This window comes from Hyla sarda, chromosome 10, assembly GCF_029499605.1.
Source record: "Hyla sarda isolate aHylSar1 chromosome 10, aHylSar1.hap1, whole genome shotgun sequence".
NCBI lineage: Eukaryota > Metazoa > Chordata > Amphibia > Anura > Hylidae > Hyla > Hyla sarda.
The window spans coordinates 15,552,259-15,572,231 of record NC_079198.1 but is presented as its reverse complement, the minus strand read 5'-3'; the positions used below and the strand labels follow the sequence as shown (position 1 = coordinate 15,572,231).

At 41.5% G+C, this 19,973-nt stretch overlaps 1 protein-coding gene across 2 annotated transcripts in view; it reads left to right on the top strand.

The window, feature by feature from the left end:
• Positions 1 to 19,973, top strand: part of ERFL (ETS repressor factor like) — an 86,050-nt gene that overhangs the window by 25,350 nt on the left and 40,727 nt on the right. Inside the window, exon 2 of one of the 2 annotated variants that reach the window (XM_056542376.1) lies at positions 134 to 230. The exons of the other annotated variant lie outside the window; for it this stretch is intronic. The gene's annotated coding sequence lies outside the window, so the exon portion shown is untranslated. The remainder of the gene's footprint in view (positions 1 to 133; positions 231 to 19,973) is intronic. 2 annotated transcript variants of the gene reach the window in all.

Here is a 19,973-nt window from a genome sequence, read left to right as displayed (position 1 = left end):
TTTTTTACCAGAATTCTCCTTCAAGACAGGCATTTTTTTTGAAGGGGGGAAGGGTTAACCATTGGCCGTATGGGAGAGCAGAGCGCAGAGTTATGAAGCAGCCTTGACGTCTCTCTACTTTTTCACTTATCAGCACAGTGCCCTGCACTAAGACACAACCAGCCGCACCAGAGAGTAAGCACGCGCCTCCTCCTCCCCTGACCCGACTATCCTGCAGAGAGATACTAGATGTAAGTAGCTGCTCTGCTTGTGTTCCATACACTCGACCTCGGTATTATGAGCGCGGGGGGGGGGGCAGTAGTGCACATCTGGTTCTGATGCCGCTGCTCTGTCTCCTTATCACTGACATTTGTTTGATGCAGCAGCAAGTCAGCAGGATGAGTCCTTACGCTGCTTTCCTGCGGCTAATCTAACAGCAATCTCTTCAGGCAAGGCCGGGTTCACACCACGTTTTTGCAATACAGTTCCCGTATCAGGTTTTTGATAAAAAAAAAATAAAAAAATAAAACTGATTCCTCAAAACCTGACTAAATTATATCAATAACGTGTGTACAAATTTTAACCCGTATACAGTTTGAAAAAGGATGTCCGGTTGCATCCGTTTTTCAAGAAAAAAAAAACGTATACGTTTTTAACGTTTCACTCCATTATGAATAAAGTTTCACTTGTTTGATTGAAATTCCAAGAAAAAAAAACTGTGCAAAGTCAAAAACCGTATGGTGAAAACCGTATGGAACCGTACGCACATACGGTTCTGTACGGTTCCCATTGACTCCCATGTAAAAAAAAAAAAAAAAAAAAAAAAGTATACATTTCAATACGGTTTTTCACCCGGACCAAAAACCGTGGTAGGCTACGGTTTTGGGTACGGGAAGGAAACTGACAAAACCGTACAAGATACAAAACGGACACAACCTGATGCATGGTTTGGCATACGGTTTTCAATGGAGAGTCAATGCATACGGTTTTCAACACGGTTCCGTACGGTTTTCAAATTAAAAGCGTAAATGGGAACTGTATTGCAAAAACGGGTTGTGAACCCAGCCTAAGCCTGTGTTTCCCAACCAGGGTGCCTCCAGCTGTTGCAAAACTACAACTCCCAGCATGCCCGGACAGCCTTTGGCTGTCCGGGCATGCTGGGGGTTGTAGTTTTGCAACAGCTGGAGGCACCCTGGTTGGGAAACCCTGAGGTAGGCAGTGTAAGGGTTAACCCCCTGGCTTGTTGCTATAATAAAACAATCTCAGAGATAAGAAGACTGTAGCCAGAGAAGGTAAATAATTTATTTTATTATTTTATTTTTTATTTTATTTTTTTTCTTCAAATCAACTGGTGCCAAAAAGTTAAACAGATTTGTAAATTACTTCTATTTAAAAAAAAAATCTTAATCCTTCCAGTGCTTATTAGCTGCTGAATACTACAGAAGAAATTCTACTCTTTTTTGGATTTCTTTTCTGTCTGTCCACAGTGCTCTCTGCTGACACCTCTGTCCATTTCAGGAGCTGTCCAGAGCTGCATATGTGTCTGGACAGTTCCTGACACGGACAGAGGTGTCAGCAGAGAGCACTGTGGACAGAAAAGTCAGAAAAGAAATCCCAAAAGAAAAGAATTCCCTCTGTAGTATACAGTTGCTAATAAGTACTGGAAGGATTAAGATTTTTTTTAACAGAAGTAATTTACAAATCTGTTTAACTTTCTGGCACCAGTTGATTAAAAAATAAATAAATAAAGTTTTCCACCGGAGTACCCCTTTAAGCTTTTAGCTGAGCACTTGTTTCCGCTCATTCTAGCAATCATTGGGGGTCTCTAGTACATGTCAAAAGTTAGTTTTTATGATGGTAATGCAATTTAAAAGTAAAAAACTTAAAAGTCTAAGGGGGAGATTTATCGAAACCTGTCCAGAGGAAAAGTTGCTGAGTTGCCCATAGCAACCAAATGAAAATGAAAATGAAAGTAGTGATCTGATTGGTTGCTATGGGCAACTCAGCAACTTTTCCTCTGGACAGGTTTTGATTAATCTCCCCCTTATGCACCTGTACCTTGGCTGCGCCGCATCCACCACTCATTGGGGGGGGGGGTATTTATCAACGGATTTATGTGTGTTTTGTTGCGTATCTGTGGCGCATTTCTTTGGCGCAGTGTCTTTTTTGCGCCAATGTTTGGCACATTCTCTCCTCTGTCAAATTGTAAACTTGCTAGGCCTTTGTATGATTTTTGCAGTTGCCAGCAATTTATCGATTGCGTCAATTGTATTTTGGCGCTAATTTGCCTGTTTTTGACTCAAATCACTGCCAACAATATTCTGCCATGGGAAACCCACATACCAAAGGAAGAATATGGTATGCGCCAAAGTTACTAAAGGACGAGCACCAAATGATAAATTTGGCGCACGACTGTAAAAACCAAAGTAAAAAAAAAAAGGGGTAAAATGAAACTGACAACAGGTAAAAATGATTAATGCCCCCCATTAACCCTATCTTTTTCTGATTGAATACAAAGTGGCACGACCACTAGAATTGTGTGGGGCAACATAAACTTCAAATATGTCCGTGGATAAAACATCAATTAGGGGTTAAGCACGATTAGAAAAAAAGGTCTAATTTCTCCCATAAACAGCGCCACACCTGTCATCAGGTTGTGTGCGGTATAACAACTTGGTTCCATTCACTTCAATGAAACTGAGCTGCAGAACAACACACAACCTGAGGCCGAGAGTGGCGCTGTTTCTGAAAGGATGCAGTTATGTTTTCCTAATCCCGTAAAACTTCTTAAAGGATCAAAAGGCAGCACGGCGTTCTTTTAGCCTCTTGGGAAAAATTAATTGTCATTCCTACACACCTACTTTACCTTTCATTTTTCGTTTTTTTTTTTTAATTGTTTTTTTTTCTTTCTATAACCCTTTCATGGTGTTTTTATTATTTATATATAGATATATTTTTTGTTTCACAATATTTTTCAACATTGCAGCATGCTCTGGGTATGGCTATTCAAGAAATTGTTCCTCCCATAGACTGTAGATGGGGAAAAAAACCACTTCAGAAAAAAAACCGCCATGTCTGTGTTTATATTAGCGTTTTGTCTCCACCAATACTTCAATAGAAATCCTTGGGTCACATGATGAGAGAATCACTTGGCTTGTAGGGAGAAAAAAGCAGGCGAGAAAATGCTGAATAAAAAAACATTTAATACTAATACACATTATTTGAAAAATAAATAAATAATAATATAATATTTATAAAAAGTTTATATATAAATAATATTATATATAAAATATATTTTTTATATGTGTGTGTCTATATATATAAAAAATATATATTATTATTTATTTTTTTAATATATATTTTATATTATTATTATTATTTATTTATTTATTTATTATAATTTTTTTTTTTTTATAATGTGTATCAGTATTAGAGGTTTTTATTCAGCATTTTCTCCCCTGCTTTTTTCTCCTTACAAGTCAGGTTACAAATATATAAAAATACATATGTATATATATATATATATATATATATATATATATATACATAGATAGATAGATAGATAGATAGATATAGATATATTGTTTCAGGTCAAAAACTGTAATAAAAAAAGAAAAAGCTTTTTCTGTTCGTAGCCTAAAGGAAGAAAAAACGCTATTGTCACCATAGATGCCAAAATACGCAGAGAAGCCAAAGTGCCAAGGTAACAGGTGTATAGGGATAGTATAAAAAAATAATGTAAGGACCTTTATGGTCTCAATGTTTCCCAACCATTGTGCCTCCAGCTGTTGCAAAACTGCAACTCTCAGCATGCCCGGACAGCCGTTGGCTGTCCGGGCATGCTGGCAGTTGAAGTTTTGCAACAGCAGGAGTCAAACTGGTTGGGAAACAGACCATTTGGGCATGCTGGGAGTTGTAGTTTGGCAACAGCTGGAGGCACACTGGTTGGGAAACAGGCCATCTGGGCATGCTGGGAGTTGTAGTTTAACAACAGCTGGAGGTACACTGGTTGGGAAACAGGCCATCCGGGCATGCTGGGAGTTGTAGTTTAGCAACAGCTGGAGGCACACTGGTTGGGAAAAAGGCTATCCAGGCATGCTGGGAGTTGTAGTTTAGCAACAGCTGGAGGCACACTGGTTGGGAAACAGGCCATCCGGGCATGCTGGGAGTTGTAGTTTAGCAACAGCTGGAGGCACACTGGTTGGGAAACAGGCCATCCGGGCATGCTGGGAGTTGTAGTTTAGCAACAGCTGGAGGCACACTGGTTGGGAAACAGGCCATCCGGGCATGCTGGGAGTTGTAGTTTAGCAACAGCTGGAGGCACACTGGTTGGGAAACAGGACATCCGAGCATGCTGGGAGTTGTAGTTTAGCAACAGCTGGAGGCACACTGGTTGGGAAACAGGCCATCCGGGCATGCAGGGAGTTGTAGCTTTGCAACAGCTGGAGGCACACTGTTTGGCGAACACTGCCTTATATAACTTCCTTATACGATGGCACATGATATTACATCACGCAGCTATATAGTGGTTACATAAAATCACAGGTACATGTGATCTCCTGTAATCCGCAGCAGTGGTGCAATGCTCTGCAGTCCAAAGAAAATGTTACATCGGCTGCGACAAGCAGCATGAAATAATAACAGGGCGTAATGTTCATGAGATATGCGGTGTTTATTTTTGGGGGGGGGTATGTTTTCTATTAAGTGTTAGCTCGGATGGAGGGGGGGAAAGGTGGCGTATTGGCGGTGGTACGAAGGCTTGCTCAGGGCACAGGACCTGGCATAGAGATGTGTGAGAGGGTGTCCTGCTGGGCACCACGCAGAGAGCAGGAATCTCAAGCGGAGTTTCTCCATACCGTGTAAATGTATGTATCTGTGACATGCAGGTAGCGTATGCAGGTGTGTGCGCTTCTCGCCTGCGGGGCCCACATAGCGTAGACCTATCTTCTTGGGTGTACGCACCTTTAATTATCAGTTCGTTTGTCGATATTTGCTGAAAATAAACTGGAGCTGTCAGCGATGTATACGGATATAACCATAAGGTGTTAAGATGCAAGAAGATTTTGTTTTCTATTGCAAAAGTCATAGGGGATTGCCCATCACCCATCTTTACATAGACCCTGCATTGTTCAGCATCATATTCCTATTCTTACCATTTACCCTCACACTGCTTCACTGTAGTTCTGAGAGATCAGGATCAACAGTTTTTTAAGGAGTACTCTACTAAAAAACATTTTTTTTTAATCAACTGGTGCCGGAAAGTTAACCAGATTTGTAAATTACTTCTATTTAAAAATCTCAATCCTTCCAGTACTTATCAGCTGTTGTATGCTCCACAGGAAGTTATTTTTTTATTTATTTTTTTATTTTCTGTCTGACCACAGTGCTCTCTGCTGACATCTCTGTCCATTTTAGGAACTGCCCAGAGCAGGGATAGGTTTGCTATGGGGATTTGCTCCTACTCTGGACAGTTCCTAAAATGGACAGAGGTGTCAGACAGAAAGGAAATTCAAAAAGGAAAGAACTTCCTGTAGAGCATACAGCAGCTGATAAGTACAGGAAGGATTAAGATTTTTTTTTAATAGAAGTAATTTACAAATCTGTTTAACTTTCTGGTACCAGAAAAAAATGTTTTTCAGGGGAGTACCCCTTTTAAAAAAAACACCTGCCTAATATGACATAGCCCCCTCCCAGCTCTGACCCATCCCTTCACAAGACCTCTGAAGGTGTCCTGTGGTATCAGTAGATACTTCAAGTCCTGTACTTTGTGAGGTGAAGCCTCCATGGATCGGACGGATTCAGATTTGGAGGCCGAGTCACAACCGTGATCTCTTGTCATGTTCCTCATTCCTAAACAATGTCTGCAGTGTGGCCCCAGGGGGCACTATCCTGCTGAAAGAGGCCGTTGCCATAAAGGGATCCCACTGCCATGAGGGGGGGAGCTGGATCTGTACAATGTTTAGATAGGTGATACGTGTCGTAGTAACATCTACATGATGCCAGGACCCAAGGCTTCCAGTAGAACATTCTAGGACATCACACTACATCCATCATCTTGTCTTCTACCCATGAGCCATCTCTTCTCCAGATAAGGCTACTTTCACATGGTAGTGTGACGGTCATCAGGGCCGCCGGGGAGAATAGCAGGAACAAAAATACAGCTTGCTCCGTCTTTTCTCCCGCTACCCCCGCTAAAAACATCGGCACCCAATGGACCCCATTGACTATAATAGGGTCGATCGGGACCCCCTGTTGCCCATTGCGCCCCGTCAAAATGACTTTGACAGCCGTTCTTGACAGGGCGCAACGGCAGTGTGAAAGTAGCCTAAGCGCCCTGCCGTCCACATGATGGAAACCAAAATGGGACTCATTACACCATGACGCCTTCTTCCATGGCCCCGTGGTCCAGTTCTGATGCCCATCGTAGATATTTTTGGCAGTGGACAGGAGTCAACATGAACATTTGGACCATCGCTTACCATGGCAGGTCATCTCCTACCAAAAAAGACAGAACGGGGAGAGAATGGGGGAGATTTTTCAAAACCTGCGTAGAGGAAGAGCGGTGCAGTTGCCCATAGCAACCAGTCATATCGCTTCTTTAATTTTTAAAAGGGCCTCTGAAAATGAAAGAAGCGATCTGATTGGTTGCTATGGACAACTACACCGCTCTTCCTCTACACAGGTTCTGATAAATCTCCCCCAATGTCCTTCACAAGCACTTCTCATTCCCGGTCCTAGCGATCAGTGAGGGTCTCAGCACCCAGACCCCTACCGATCAAAACGTTTGGCTCATCTTTAGGACAGGTTAAAAAAAAAAAAAATTTTATGACAGTGGCAATTTAAAATAAATAAATGAATAAAAAACAATATTTTCCCTTGTACAAAAAAATAAATAAAAATGATGGCTTATTTATGATGGTTTTGACCCACCGCATTTTTTATGCCATTTTTTTTTTTGTTCTTGGCCAAACCTATTAGGGCAAGATGGAGCTTAATGCTCTAGTAAAATATAAAAATGCAGTACATAAAAATGTGCTTTTGTTCTGTTTTTTTCTTGGTAGGTTTATTTTAGTGTTTTTGTGTGTTTTTTTTCCCCAATACAGCACACTGTATTGGTGTTTTTTTTCTCACTGATTACTCCATGGGACTGGAAAAAAAAAAAATCGGAAAAATAAAGTAAGGTACAAATATAACCATAAATAAATAAATAAAAAAAACACTGCTTCAAAAAAAAAATGCGAAAAATAAAAAAAAAAACACGTGAAGGAGGATGGAAATAGATGTTGAGTAGATACGTCAAAGCCTGTTATTGATGGGGAGTAGTCAGGCAATCCCAATGTGGTCACCACCTATGTATATGACAGTGTGGGACTAAATCAATGTTTTCCAACCAATGAGCCTCCAGATGTTGCAAAACTACAACTCCCAGCATGCCCGGACAGCCTTCGGCTGTCCGGGCATGCTGGGAGTTGTAGTTTTGTAACACCTGGAGGAACACTGGTTGGGAAACACTGAGACAACGGATGCTGCATACAGCGTTCCGGCATCGGTTTCGGTACGACTCCCATCATCCTCTGCAGGGGAATGCCGCTAATGGCCGAATATATTAAGAGTCAATTAAAGCTAATTTGAATATTTAATGGCCTGCGCAGGATCGGCAAAGGGCAAATGAATATGCAAATGCTCATTAGTGACGGATTGTGTCATTTCTGCCGAGACGGAATGCAACTTTTTTTTTTTCCGCTTTCCTGGTTATTAATCCTCATCGTCCCTTCAAAGAGACAACGGCCATTGATCAGTTCTGCCACTTATCGCCTGTCAATAGTGGAGGTCGACACCTTCCATCCCCTCCCCCCCCCCCTAATGTGCTCCTCCGCAGGGGTCCTGTGTGTACCAATTGACTCATAGTTCATTAAGTCCCTAATACGGAGCTCACCTTAATCTTCGGGGCTCTTCACGTATCCATATAGAATGCATTCATATTTAAAAAACGCAATATGTGCTACTTCATCTGTTTTGCGGATGGGATACACCCATTGAAGTCGCAACAGACGCATTTGTTGTGTCGGGTGCGATGTGAGGTGTAGGGGCAGATGGTGTTAACCCCTTAATGTTCGTGATGCCAGGGCAGGGTTTGCCTATGTAACCACCCGAAGGTAGCACCGTTAGTCCTAGGTTAGGCAGGGCAAATAGTCCACGGCCAGGTTAGGTTAACGGTAGCATTACTGAGGTAGACAGATGGTAACAGTCTTTACAGCCAAGCAAGAATCCCAGAGAGGTGACCAGTAACACAGGGGACCTCGCAGCTTCCTGGGACTTGCAGTGACTTTGACAGAATTTAACACAGCCACGTTGACTATAATTGATTTGACTTGACTGAAGATAGTGACAGCAGACAGAGATGACTTGACTTACTGACTTGTGGCTGTAATTTAGGCTTGAGGCCTCCAGAGACGTCTTGACGGGACTTGATCTCAGCAGAAAGTGTGTTGGAAGAGAGAGATTGTAGCACCCTCCCCCCCCCCTTATATGGGGGGCTGAGAAAGGAGCCCATAGGCTAGCTGCGTGTCATCTGATCACCTGGTGCTCTCTGGGTAACAAAACATATGACTTTAACATATGACAACCATTATCATGTGACCATGTGACAAAAACCGTGTGACCATATCAAAGGTCCTTTACACTTTATGTACAATCTATACACTTTATGGAGGAACACTGCAGGTGAGCCCTGAAGACGTACAGGGACTCAAGCTGATAGGACTGTAGGATGATATCCCGTACTAGGACATCACAAACCCCCTTACTTAAGTAAAGTCACCCTCAATGTCCGTCCTGGAAGGCTTTGAGGAGTGAAACGACCACGGGGCCACATGCAGTCCTGGGGCATTGCAATTAACATCCTCTTCCAGGCTGTTTGTTGACAAGAACTGATAACACTAAAGAGTCTCTGTGTCAATGTCCATACATGCTCTGGTAAATTGTATGATGGAGAATAAGGTCTACTGGAGAACAAGGATTATGTATAATAATGACTATAGTATAACACGACTTATGGACTATGACTATACATTTTATGACATTTGACTATGCATATTATGACAGCTGACTATACATATTATATTTGACTACATATATAACACTCTATACATGACACTGGTGGATTGGGTTATCGGAGGCTCTCTGCCCAATGCCTTTGCTACTGGGGTCCCTTGGCATTACACACTTCTGCCCAGAACAATAGTTATTTTTATCCTAGACATTTTCTTTTTTAGATAACGTTTGACATTTGTTACCTTTGACTTTTGTTAAGTGCTTTTGTAGGAACAGGAAAACCTTCTGGCCAGCAAAGTATCCTGAGCACGTGGACACAAGAAATAACATTAGACATTTTAGACATATAAGACATTTGTATGGACTGTGTTGTTGTGAGTGTTACAGCCCTAATGTACAATGGATATGTGTACATGACTTTTATGTGTTCTTGTGGACTGTGTTGTACACAACTTTACTCTTTGCGTGGACCGTTGGGACCTATGCAGCACCATCTCTTGGGATTCAGGAATGCCTACTTCTTTGGGAGCTCTTGATTCGATTGGAATTGCAACAGGCTCTCCCTCATCGAAGGGCAGCCTTACCTATAGTGAGTCTGGACTGGCAGGACTTGGACTTGTGGGCACAGACATGGGTGAGACAGGTGGTCTGTAGAATGGAGTATAGACTGGCACCAACGGTGACAGGACTTGAGCTGGTGAGGTGGCTAGAGTTTTTTTCACCGGCCCCTGAGATGGTATGATACCGAAGATTGCAGGTTGGCTGGGAGAGAACATGGGGACATCCATGCATGGGTTAATCCCCTCTCCTGGCATGTACTCCCTTGCAGGTCTGACTGTTGATGGTGAAGGTATGGGGAGCACAGGCAGGTCTTCTTTGTGACATAACTTTATTCTGTTTTGATGGACGACTTGCGGCTCGTACCCTGGCTTCTAGATTGCATACACATCTGAGTCTCGGTAGGATACGACCGTCACCTTGTAAGGCTCCGTTTCCCATATGGCGTCCAGTTTGTGGATCCTCGGGAACTTCTGCAGCCAGACCTTGTTGCCTAACTGGAGAGGTTTGGCAGAGGCATGATGGGTGTAGTCTTGTTTTTTTTTTGTTTTTTTTTTAAGAGCTGAGGCAAGTGCTCTCTATCACCCAAAGTGCAAGAAAAAGTGCAAACTTGTCACACTAAAAAAATTCCTGTTTAGAAGATGCTCATCAGAATGCTCATCAGAATTTACTGCGCAAAATACGGATGTTATACGGAGCGCATACTGATGGCGTTTCTTACCAATCCATATTACGGTCACATTGCCATACACTCATGTGCAGCCGGTCAGTGGTCCCAAACTGTGACCCTCCAGATGTTTTAAAACTTCAACTCCCAGCATGCCCGGACAGCCGTTGGCTGTCCGGGCATGCTGGGGGTTGAAGTTTTAAAACATCTGGAGGGCCACAGTTTGAGACCACTGGTTTAGGTAGATGCATATAGGTCTGTATGAAATGGTCTTTATGATGGATTTACCTCAGTTCATATCAATTATTGATCTATATCAGACATGAGAGGAACATATGTCTAGGGCGTGTCTAGCGGCGCACGTACATGTCATATTAATACACTGGGCAGCCAAGGACTGCGTAGCAAAAAAACAAATAATTATATATAAATGCAATACATACCTAGAGTCAAAAAATAAAATAATAAAATAACCAATCAAAGTGCAGCCTAGAAATGAAAGTTGAGATTTAATTGGTTGCTATCGGCAATAAGGGCAGCCTTACTGTTTTGAAAAGTGGGGCCTACTGTGTCCGGCCTAGTTCAGAGCCTGAGGGGGCAGAGCCTAACATAAGGATTCTACTGCTTCTTGGCTATGCGTCATGCTCCGCCCCTCAGGCTCCAATCGAGTCAGCAAAAAAAGGGCCTTACTAACATACAGTTTTGCCCAGGATGTTAAGCAGTCTATGGTATTAGGCCATGTAGAGATTTTAGATGGCCCATTTTCAAGGCATGAGCCTGTTGAGTATTGCTCTCCATCCTGAGGCTCTCTATCTGGGACATAACAATAGGGACTGAAGGTGCCCACTAGGCCGCGGTACCTGAGGGGGCTCTGAGGGCATGTTGCCACAAAGGAATACACCTATTTTGTGGGGTCCTTTTATAGACTGTGGTTTGGGGCCCTTAAAGAGTACCTCTCATGATCTTGTTAAATGTTATAATCCTCCCAGGTCACTGCCCCCATCATGATAAACCACCCCCTGCCTTTATTTTTATTATTTTTTCGTTTTCTACCTTGATATCGCACTGTATTTTCTGCTTAGTCTCAGTTAGATTCACAGACTGGGAAGGGGCGTTCCCCAGCAGGTGTGACATCATCTGAAGCCATACAGGGGAGAACTTCCTCCCTCACTCTGCTGCACACAGCCCAGAGCAGTTCAGTGTGAGATGAGCTATGATTGGATAAGGCTGCACACACACCCCATTCAGCACTCCAGACGGCATTTCCTGATATTGGACTTCTACCAGGCCGGCAGGAGTCCAAAGTCTGTGCAAAAGATGGGGGAAAATGTGCTCTGGACAAGTAGGGAGACACCTAGTGGCAGCTTTTTTAAAGACAAATAAACCATAGAAAAATTCCTTTTATTTTTTTTTATTTTTTTTTAAACAAAGTACATTAAAAAGATTATTTTTATTTACCATAAGGAGTGCAATAGCAAAAATTAGTTTTAATGACAGTGCCCATTTAAACTTCCTGTTGGACCTCTTGACCTTGTCCCTTTGTCTACAGCCAATCCACCAGGTTAGGACAGGTCAAATAGTAGCTAATCTTCCACAACGTACAGGCCACACTATGGTGTCCCACAGGGTATTACTGGAGCCTTGTTGGGCCGTATTTTGGATTAGAGTTAGAACCTCATCTGACCTGTTACCTCACACAGCTTCCACTCCAACTATGGCTTCTCAGCAGACAAGCTCGGGCCTACTTGCTTTCACAGGCCTCAGCAGATTTCTCAGTCACCTCATGTGGTTCCACCATAAACTCCTGGACTGGTGCCAAACACGGTATTTCAATGACCCCCTGTAGCCCCTCATATCAATGTTGTCCCACAATAGATCAATGCCAAAACCCTAACACCTACATCAGGGTCAGACTTTTCTTTTGCCGGTCTTATACGCCGTATGTCATCAGTGCTCAATGTGCAAATGCGAGTAGAATCAATAACCCATTTCCAATGATCTCCTCCTCCACAATGAGTTTAGTTTTCAATATAATTTCCGCTATTAAGGCTCTTGTAGGGTAATACAATGTAATACTCTATATTCTACATTCCCAGGGGTTCAGGATCTGGGATGGTCAAGATGACTTTTACTTTCACAGGGGACAATCGGGATGTGGCTGACAGCGCCAACACTTCTTCTCATTAAAAAACATGGCATATATTAGGCATTAAGGTGTAATATACAGTGTGAAGCAAAAAAAAAAAGAAAAGAGGACAAAAAAATCTGAAATTTGAAAAACAAGCAAAGAAAAACCTGCTAAAAAAAACAAATGGCAGAATAAACAGCTGAATTTGTTAAGTGTTTTTTTTCTCTCTTTTTCTCAAGACTCTAGATTTATGTACAGAAATGCTACAGCAAATGATGTGGAATTTGCAAAGTAACTTAAAATGCCCCAAAAAAACATACAAAAAAGAAAGAAAAAAAAGATTTTGACAAGCTTTTTTCTTTTTTTTTGAGCCATGAAAAGCAGGGGGAAAAAAAACTTTGCGCTCAATGTTGCAGCCATAAAATTACAGCTGTAAAATTTTACTCATAGGCGCTCAATTGTTTGCACAGTTTTATTGCTCAAAAAATTTACTAAAATACTTTATTTATACATAGTAACATAGTTCATAAGGTAGAAAAAGGACCAGAGTCCATCAAGTTGAAGAAAAAAAAAGGTAAAAATTCCTTCCCGACTCCAAATATGGCATCAGAATAAATTCCAGGATCGACGTTCTGTCCCTATAAATCTAGTATACATGACCAGTAATGTTATTATTCTCCAAAAATGCATCCAGGCCCCTTTTAAATTATTTTACCGAGTTAACCATGACCACCTTCTCCGGGAGAGAATTCCACAGTCTCATTGCTCTTAGGCTAGGTTCACACTATGGAATTTGCGCCTGAATTTGCAGGCAGAAATTCCGCATACTAAAATATACTGTATAGTGAACTTCGGAATTTGTGAAGCGGAATTTGTGAATGGAAAATCCACTTTAAAATTTCCGCCTGAAGAATGGCGTTGCTCATTTTTCATGCGGAAATACTCGTGGAACACATTGCAGTCTATTGGAGACTGCAGTTTCGGCGCAGTCCTAGCGCCGACTGAATCAGAATTTTCTGCCCGGAGATTCCGCAGTGAGAACCTAGCCTTACAGTAAGGAACCCCAGTCTGTGCTGGTGTAGAAACCTTCTTTCCTCTAAACGTATCTTGTTATAGATACAGATATAGATAGACAAATGGTTTGTATTGGGAACAGTGCCGCCACTTGTGCCCATAGGCCATGCCTGATATTGCAGTTCAAATTAATGTGGTTGGGCTGCAATACCAGATTGGCGCTGTTTGTAAAAAAAAAAAAAAAATTATAATTATATATATATAGATATATACACACCTTTTTTCCCCAACATTTAAGTGTCCACCTAATCTTTATCTAAGTTTATCTCCTTGGGGGGGGCAAGGTATTAAATAATATTGGCAAACATACCCATTGGTGGAAGCCCTGACTAGGAATTTGTCTGGGTCACTAAGCTTCTGCTCGGCCCTTAGCCTTGAATGATATTCCACAACATTTGTGTGATTTCAATTGATTTTTTTCCAGCTGATTCCATTCTTCTTATCTCCTCTGGGGAAAAAAAATATAAAATAAGTGGGAATGTTAAAAGACGCTTCATTAAACCTGGGCACTTCTGCCAGCAGCGGAGGGGTTAAGGACGGCAGCAGAAGGCAACGCATATACATATTGTTTAAAACCCTCTCCGAAAATGAGGGCGCCAATTGAGAGGGCTGTGAGGAGGGGGAGGAGGGGTGCACGTCTGCCATTTAGATGGCTGAAATTATCCAGGTGTATGATTGGGATCGAGCTGCTGTTTATATCTCTAATGACAAATTCTTTTTAAAAGTGTCTCGGTGATGTGTTCCAAAGCTTTATCTAAACACAGATCTATACAGCCCGAAATTACCTCCCAGCAAAACACAGTCACCAGTCAGCACTCAGCTGCTCATTGTGCGACGGGGTCAAAAGCACAATAAGAGCATTTATACAGACCACCTAATGCCTACATACAGCAAGTGTCCCGCTCGTAACGCCAACATCTACCTCCATTGTTTCCTTCCATGTATACACACTGGACCATGCACGTTTCACCTTTGGAGACCAATGCACAGGAGGAACCCTTCCTCATCTACTTCTTGTCAATAGCATAATAAGAGTATTTATACAGACCACCTAATGCCTACATACAGCAAGTGTCCCGCTCGTAACGCCAACATCTACCTCCATTGTTTCCTTCCATGTATACACACTGGACCATGCACGTTTCACCTTTGGAGACCAATGCACAGGAGGAACCCTTCCTCATCTACTTCTTGTCAATAGCACAATAAGAGTATTTATACAGACCACCTAATGCCTACATACAGCAAGTGCCCCACTCGTAACGCCAACATCTACCTCCATTGTTTCCTTCCATGTTTGCACACTGGACCATGCACGTTTCACCTTTGGAGACCAATGCACAGGAGGAACCCTTCCTCATCTACTTCTTGTCAATAGCATAATAAGAGTATTTATACAGACCACCTAATGCCTACATACAGCAAGTGCCCCGCTCGTAACGTCAACATCTACCTCCATTGTTTCCTTCCATGTTTGCACACTGGACCATGCACGTTTCACCTTTGGAGACCAATGCACAGGAGGAACCCTTCCTCATCTACTTCTTGTCAATAGCATAATAAGAGTATTTATACAGACCACCTAATGCCTACATACAGCAAGTGCCCCGCTCGTAGCACCAACATCTACCTCCATTGTTTCCTTCCATGTATACACACTGGACCATGCATGTTTCACCTTTGGAGACCAATGCACAGGAGGAACCCTTCCTCATCTACTTTTTCTCAATAGCACAATAAGAGTATTTATACAGACCACCTAATGCCTACATACAGCAAGTGTCCCGCTCGTAACGTCAACATCTACTTCCATTGTTTCCTTGTTTCCTTCCATGTATACACACTGGACCATGCACGTTTCACCTTTGATAGCAGGTTGGATAGTAGAACTCAAGTGGGCAGACCTAAGTATTATCACAAGATACATGTGAAACATATGCATTTTCATACACAGTTCGGGGGGATTCTGAGTTAATAGAGGGAGGGATCCTCTCGCCACTCAGGCCCTTTTGTCCAAAGTGTTGAGAGGATACAAAGAGCATCCCCTACCCTGGAGGACCTGTCCTTTTCCGTATTACACAAAAACCCATTGAGTTGACTAGGCACTGTGTAATTCTTTAGCGGAAAGAAATACAAGGATTGCACTCACCATCCAAACAATACTTTATTCCATGGTGTCAGGCATAACAAGCTGTTGCGGGGGTGGAGGCGGGGGGAGGAGGGACCGGGACAGACTGTTTCACGCCACTAAGGCGCTTCTTCCAGCCAATATACTGTGTAATTCTTAATTTCCCCTGTTGTGGCGCTGTAGGCAAATTGAACTGTTACTACCATGTTTGTTGTTTTCTTGGAATCCCACCAGAGCATTGGTCTTCAAACTGCGGCCCTCCAGATGTTGAAAAACTACAACTCCCAGCATGCCCGGAGTTGTAGTTTTGCAACATCTGGAAGGACACTGTTTGGAGACCAATGCTTGTCAATGGCACAAAAAGAGCATTTATACAGCCTACCTAATTTTATACAGCCTATACAGCCTACCTTATTTATTTATTCTTGCTCTAATTTTCAAAGATATACATTTTTATTTGACATTTTTAAATATGAATTATTTTTTATTACAAGAATAAAATATACAGTATATTTTATTCTTGTAATAAAAAACAATTCATATTTAAAAATGTCAATAAAAAATATGTATATATATATATGTGTGTATATATATATATATATATATATATATATATTTATATATATTACATTTTTACAAACTTCTGTTAGTCCAATAAAAAAAGGTATTACAAGAGACTGTAATTTTTTTTGATTTGCATCTATATATATATATATATATATATATATATACTTAATAATATTCATTTCTATATTCTTAGAATAATTTAAAAAAATAAGTATTATAATTTTTTTATTTTTTTAAACATTTTCTTTAAATACAATTCTTTATTTTAGCTTTTTATAAATTTTTAAGATGCACGCAGAAAAAAAACACTCACTCAAATCTGCAAAGTGGGGCTCTCGGTGGAAAAAAAAAGGTCAAATGGTGATACCCTAAAGTTAAGACATTTGCCGCTCATATCTGAAATTTGTGTACTCCAGTGATAGCCAAGATCTGTCTGTCCAGCTGTAATACTACCACTCCTATCAGGCCCTGATGCAAGTAAATCAAATTGGTGTATACAGTATGACATAATCAACAACTTTCTAGACTCTTCTTTATGCCACCGCATGGCCACTTTAGCGCATATTATGACTCTACAAAGCTTTTTAAAACCGTCAACATAGATATAAAAAAAAGGATAAAACGCGCATAATATATTTAAAGCGTGTCATGTGACTTCATTCTGGCACATTGTACTTGTACGGTATGGCGGCTCACCAATACGAAGGCGCAAGTAGTGATGGGCGAATCTACCGAGAGTCGTCATTCATCATATTGAAAGTGCCCTGAATACTAGGGAAAAGTATGTACGGAAGAGGCTGGGCGAATGTCACCATAGATACAAAAAAAAGGACAAAACACACATAATATATTATATATTTAGAGCTTGTCATGTGACTTCATTCTGGCACATTCTGCTTGTACGGTATGATGGCTTGCCAACACGAAGGCGCTAGTAATGATGGGCTAATCTCTTGAGATTCGTCATTCGTCATATCGAAAGTGCTCCCAATGCTAGGGAAAAGAATGTACAGAAGAGGCTGGGCGAATATCACCATAGATACAAAAAAAGGATAAAACACACATAATATATTTAGAGCTTGTCATGTGACTTCCGTCTGGCACATTCTGCTTGTACGGTATGACGTCTCGCCAACACGAAGGTGCTAGTAATGATGGGCAAATCTCTTGAGATTCGTCATTCGTCATATCGAAAGTGCCCCGAATGCTAGGGAAAAGTATGTACAGAAGAGGCTGGGCGAATATCACCATAGATACAAAAAAAAGGATAAAACGTACATAATATATTTAAAGCGTGTCATGTGACTTCATTCTGGCACATTGTGCTTGTACGGTATGGCGGCTCACCAATACAAAGGCGCAAGTAGTGATGGGCGAATCTACCTAGATTCGTCATTCATCATATTGAAAGTGCCCTTAATACTAGGGAAAAGTATGTACGGAAGAGGCTGGGCGAATGTAACCATAGATACAAAAAAAGAATAAAACACACATAATATATTTAGAGCGTATCATGTGACTTCATTCTGGCACATTCTGCTTGTACAGTATGGCGGCTCGGCAGTATGAAGGCGCAAGTAGTGATGAGCGAATCTCCCGAGATTTGTCATTCATCATATCGAAAGTGCCCCGAATGCTCAGGCAAAGTATGTACGGAAGAGGCTGGGCGAATGTAGGGAGTGGAAGCTACGATGCCTACAACATCCTAAACAAATGACAAAAACTTCTGTTTCTAACAAATTTGAATCCGATTTGCGCCGAATTGATTTGCTCCCCTTTGATCCCAAGAACTACATACGCCAGCACGACTCTGCTATGTACATAATCCCCCTATGCCCTGATTTATGTCGTTCATATCGCCTTATCCTAACAATCTGGCCGCCATCACATTCTAGACCCTCGGTGTACGGGGAATCAAGGTGTTCGATGAGCGGAGTCAGGAAGGCTGGCGAAGGGGACTGCCCTGACAGGGGGAACAAATGATGCCGAGTCTGAGGAGCCGGGAGTTCAATTAGTGAACACACTGAGTGAGTCGTCGGTGTAAGTGACCTTACACGTTTAATTAACATCCTATCATTATGAACGATGGGAATCAAAGCTCCGTCACTTTGATAAATTAACAAATTATGTGCGACTCCTGATCTCAGACTCCTGTCCAGCTCCTTTCCCTCCCCCCAACCTTCTCCTATAAGTAAGACAGTGTTTTCTAAAGAGTTTGCCTCCAGCTGTTGCAAAACTACAACTCCCAGCATGCCTGGACAGCCGAAGGCTGTCCAGGCATGCTGGGAGTTGTAGTTTTGCAACAGCTGGAGGCACACTTTTTGGAAGAAACTGATTTAAGACAAGAAAGTAGAGCTGCAGAGTTTCTGCTATATATTTTCCTGCCATTCCTTTTCCTCTTCTAGGTCACTTCCTGTGCTATATTCCCAACAATATCATAAAATTGATCTAAAAACTTTTGGCACGTCATAGAGACGTCAGGAAAATGAGTTGGCGCCAGTGAAAACGTTTGACCTCATGTTAGAATGTTTTGGTAGTGACCTGCCCTTTCATACTCCTCTCTATACTTTATCTACAGTGTTCGTAGATTCGTACATTCTTTTCCTGTCCTGTTACTTTCCTTCCATTTCCTTTTCTTCTTTTCTTACACCCTCCTTCACTTTCCATTTTATTTCTTGTCCTTCCCATTCTTGTCCTTCCCATTCTTTCCTTCCCATTCTTGTCCTTCCCATTCTTTCCATTTATTTCTTGTCCTTCCCATTCTTTCCTTCCCATTCTTGTCCTTCCCATTCTTTCCATTTATTTCTTGTCCTTCCCATTCTTTCCATTTATTTCTTGTCCTTCCCATTCTTTCCATTTATTTCTTGTCCTTCCCATTCTTTCCATTTATTTCTTGCCCTTCCCATTCCTTTATTGAATATTTATTCCCCACATTTAATCTCATTCCTTTCATTCCAGTTGTTTCCCTATGCCCTCTTTTCCTTTCCTTTACTTCCTCCGCATTACATTTACCTCCAATATATTTCCTTTCTTCTCCCATGTTTTCCCTTCCCAGCCTTCCCTCCCATTTCCTCTGCTTTTCTTTCTTTCTTTTTTCTTTTCCTCTCCTCTCATGTCCTTTTCCATTCTTCACCTGCCACCTCCTCCCCCGTTCATTCTTGTATGTCTTCTATTTGGTCCTTTTTTTTTAAATCTTTTGTTTCACCTATTTTCATGATCCTACTTCTGTTTCCTCTGTTTTCCTTTCTTTTTCTTTTCCATCTTCCTCTCATTTCCCATTCATCACCTATCACATTTTTTCCTTTATTTTTTTTTTGCAGCCCTCACTTTTTCTTTTCTATTATTTAACTTTCTTCACCATCCAACACCTCATTTCCTACTGTATCTTTCTTTCATCCCCTTCCCTTTCCTGATCCTACCTTCCACTTTCTCCTATTCCCTTCTTTCTCTTTTCTCTTTCCTTTTCTTTGTTTTCCCCTCCATTGCCTATACTTCCAATATATTTCCTTACTTCTCTCTCATTCTCTCTTCCTGGACCTTCCCTTCCATTTCTTCTGCATTCCTTTCTTTTTTTTCTTTTCTTTTTCTCTCCTCTCATTTACTTTTCCATTCTTCACCTACCATCGTATCTTCTTTTTTCCTCCCATCTCCTTTCCTTTACCTTCTGTTGCCTTTTTCCTTTCTTTATCTTTTGTTTCCCTCCCTTTCATGATCCTACTTCCATTTCCTTTGCTTTCCTTTCTTTTCCTTTTCTGTCTTCCTCTCATTTCCGATTCATCATCTTTTACCCTAATTTTTTTCTGCCTTTCTTACTTTTC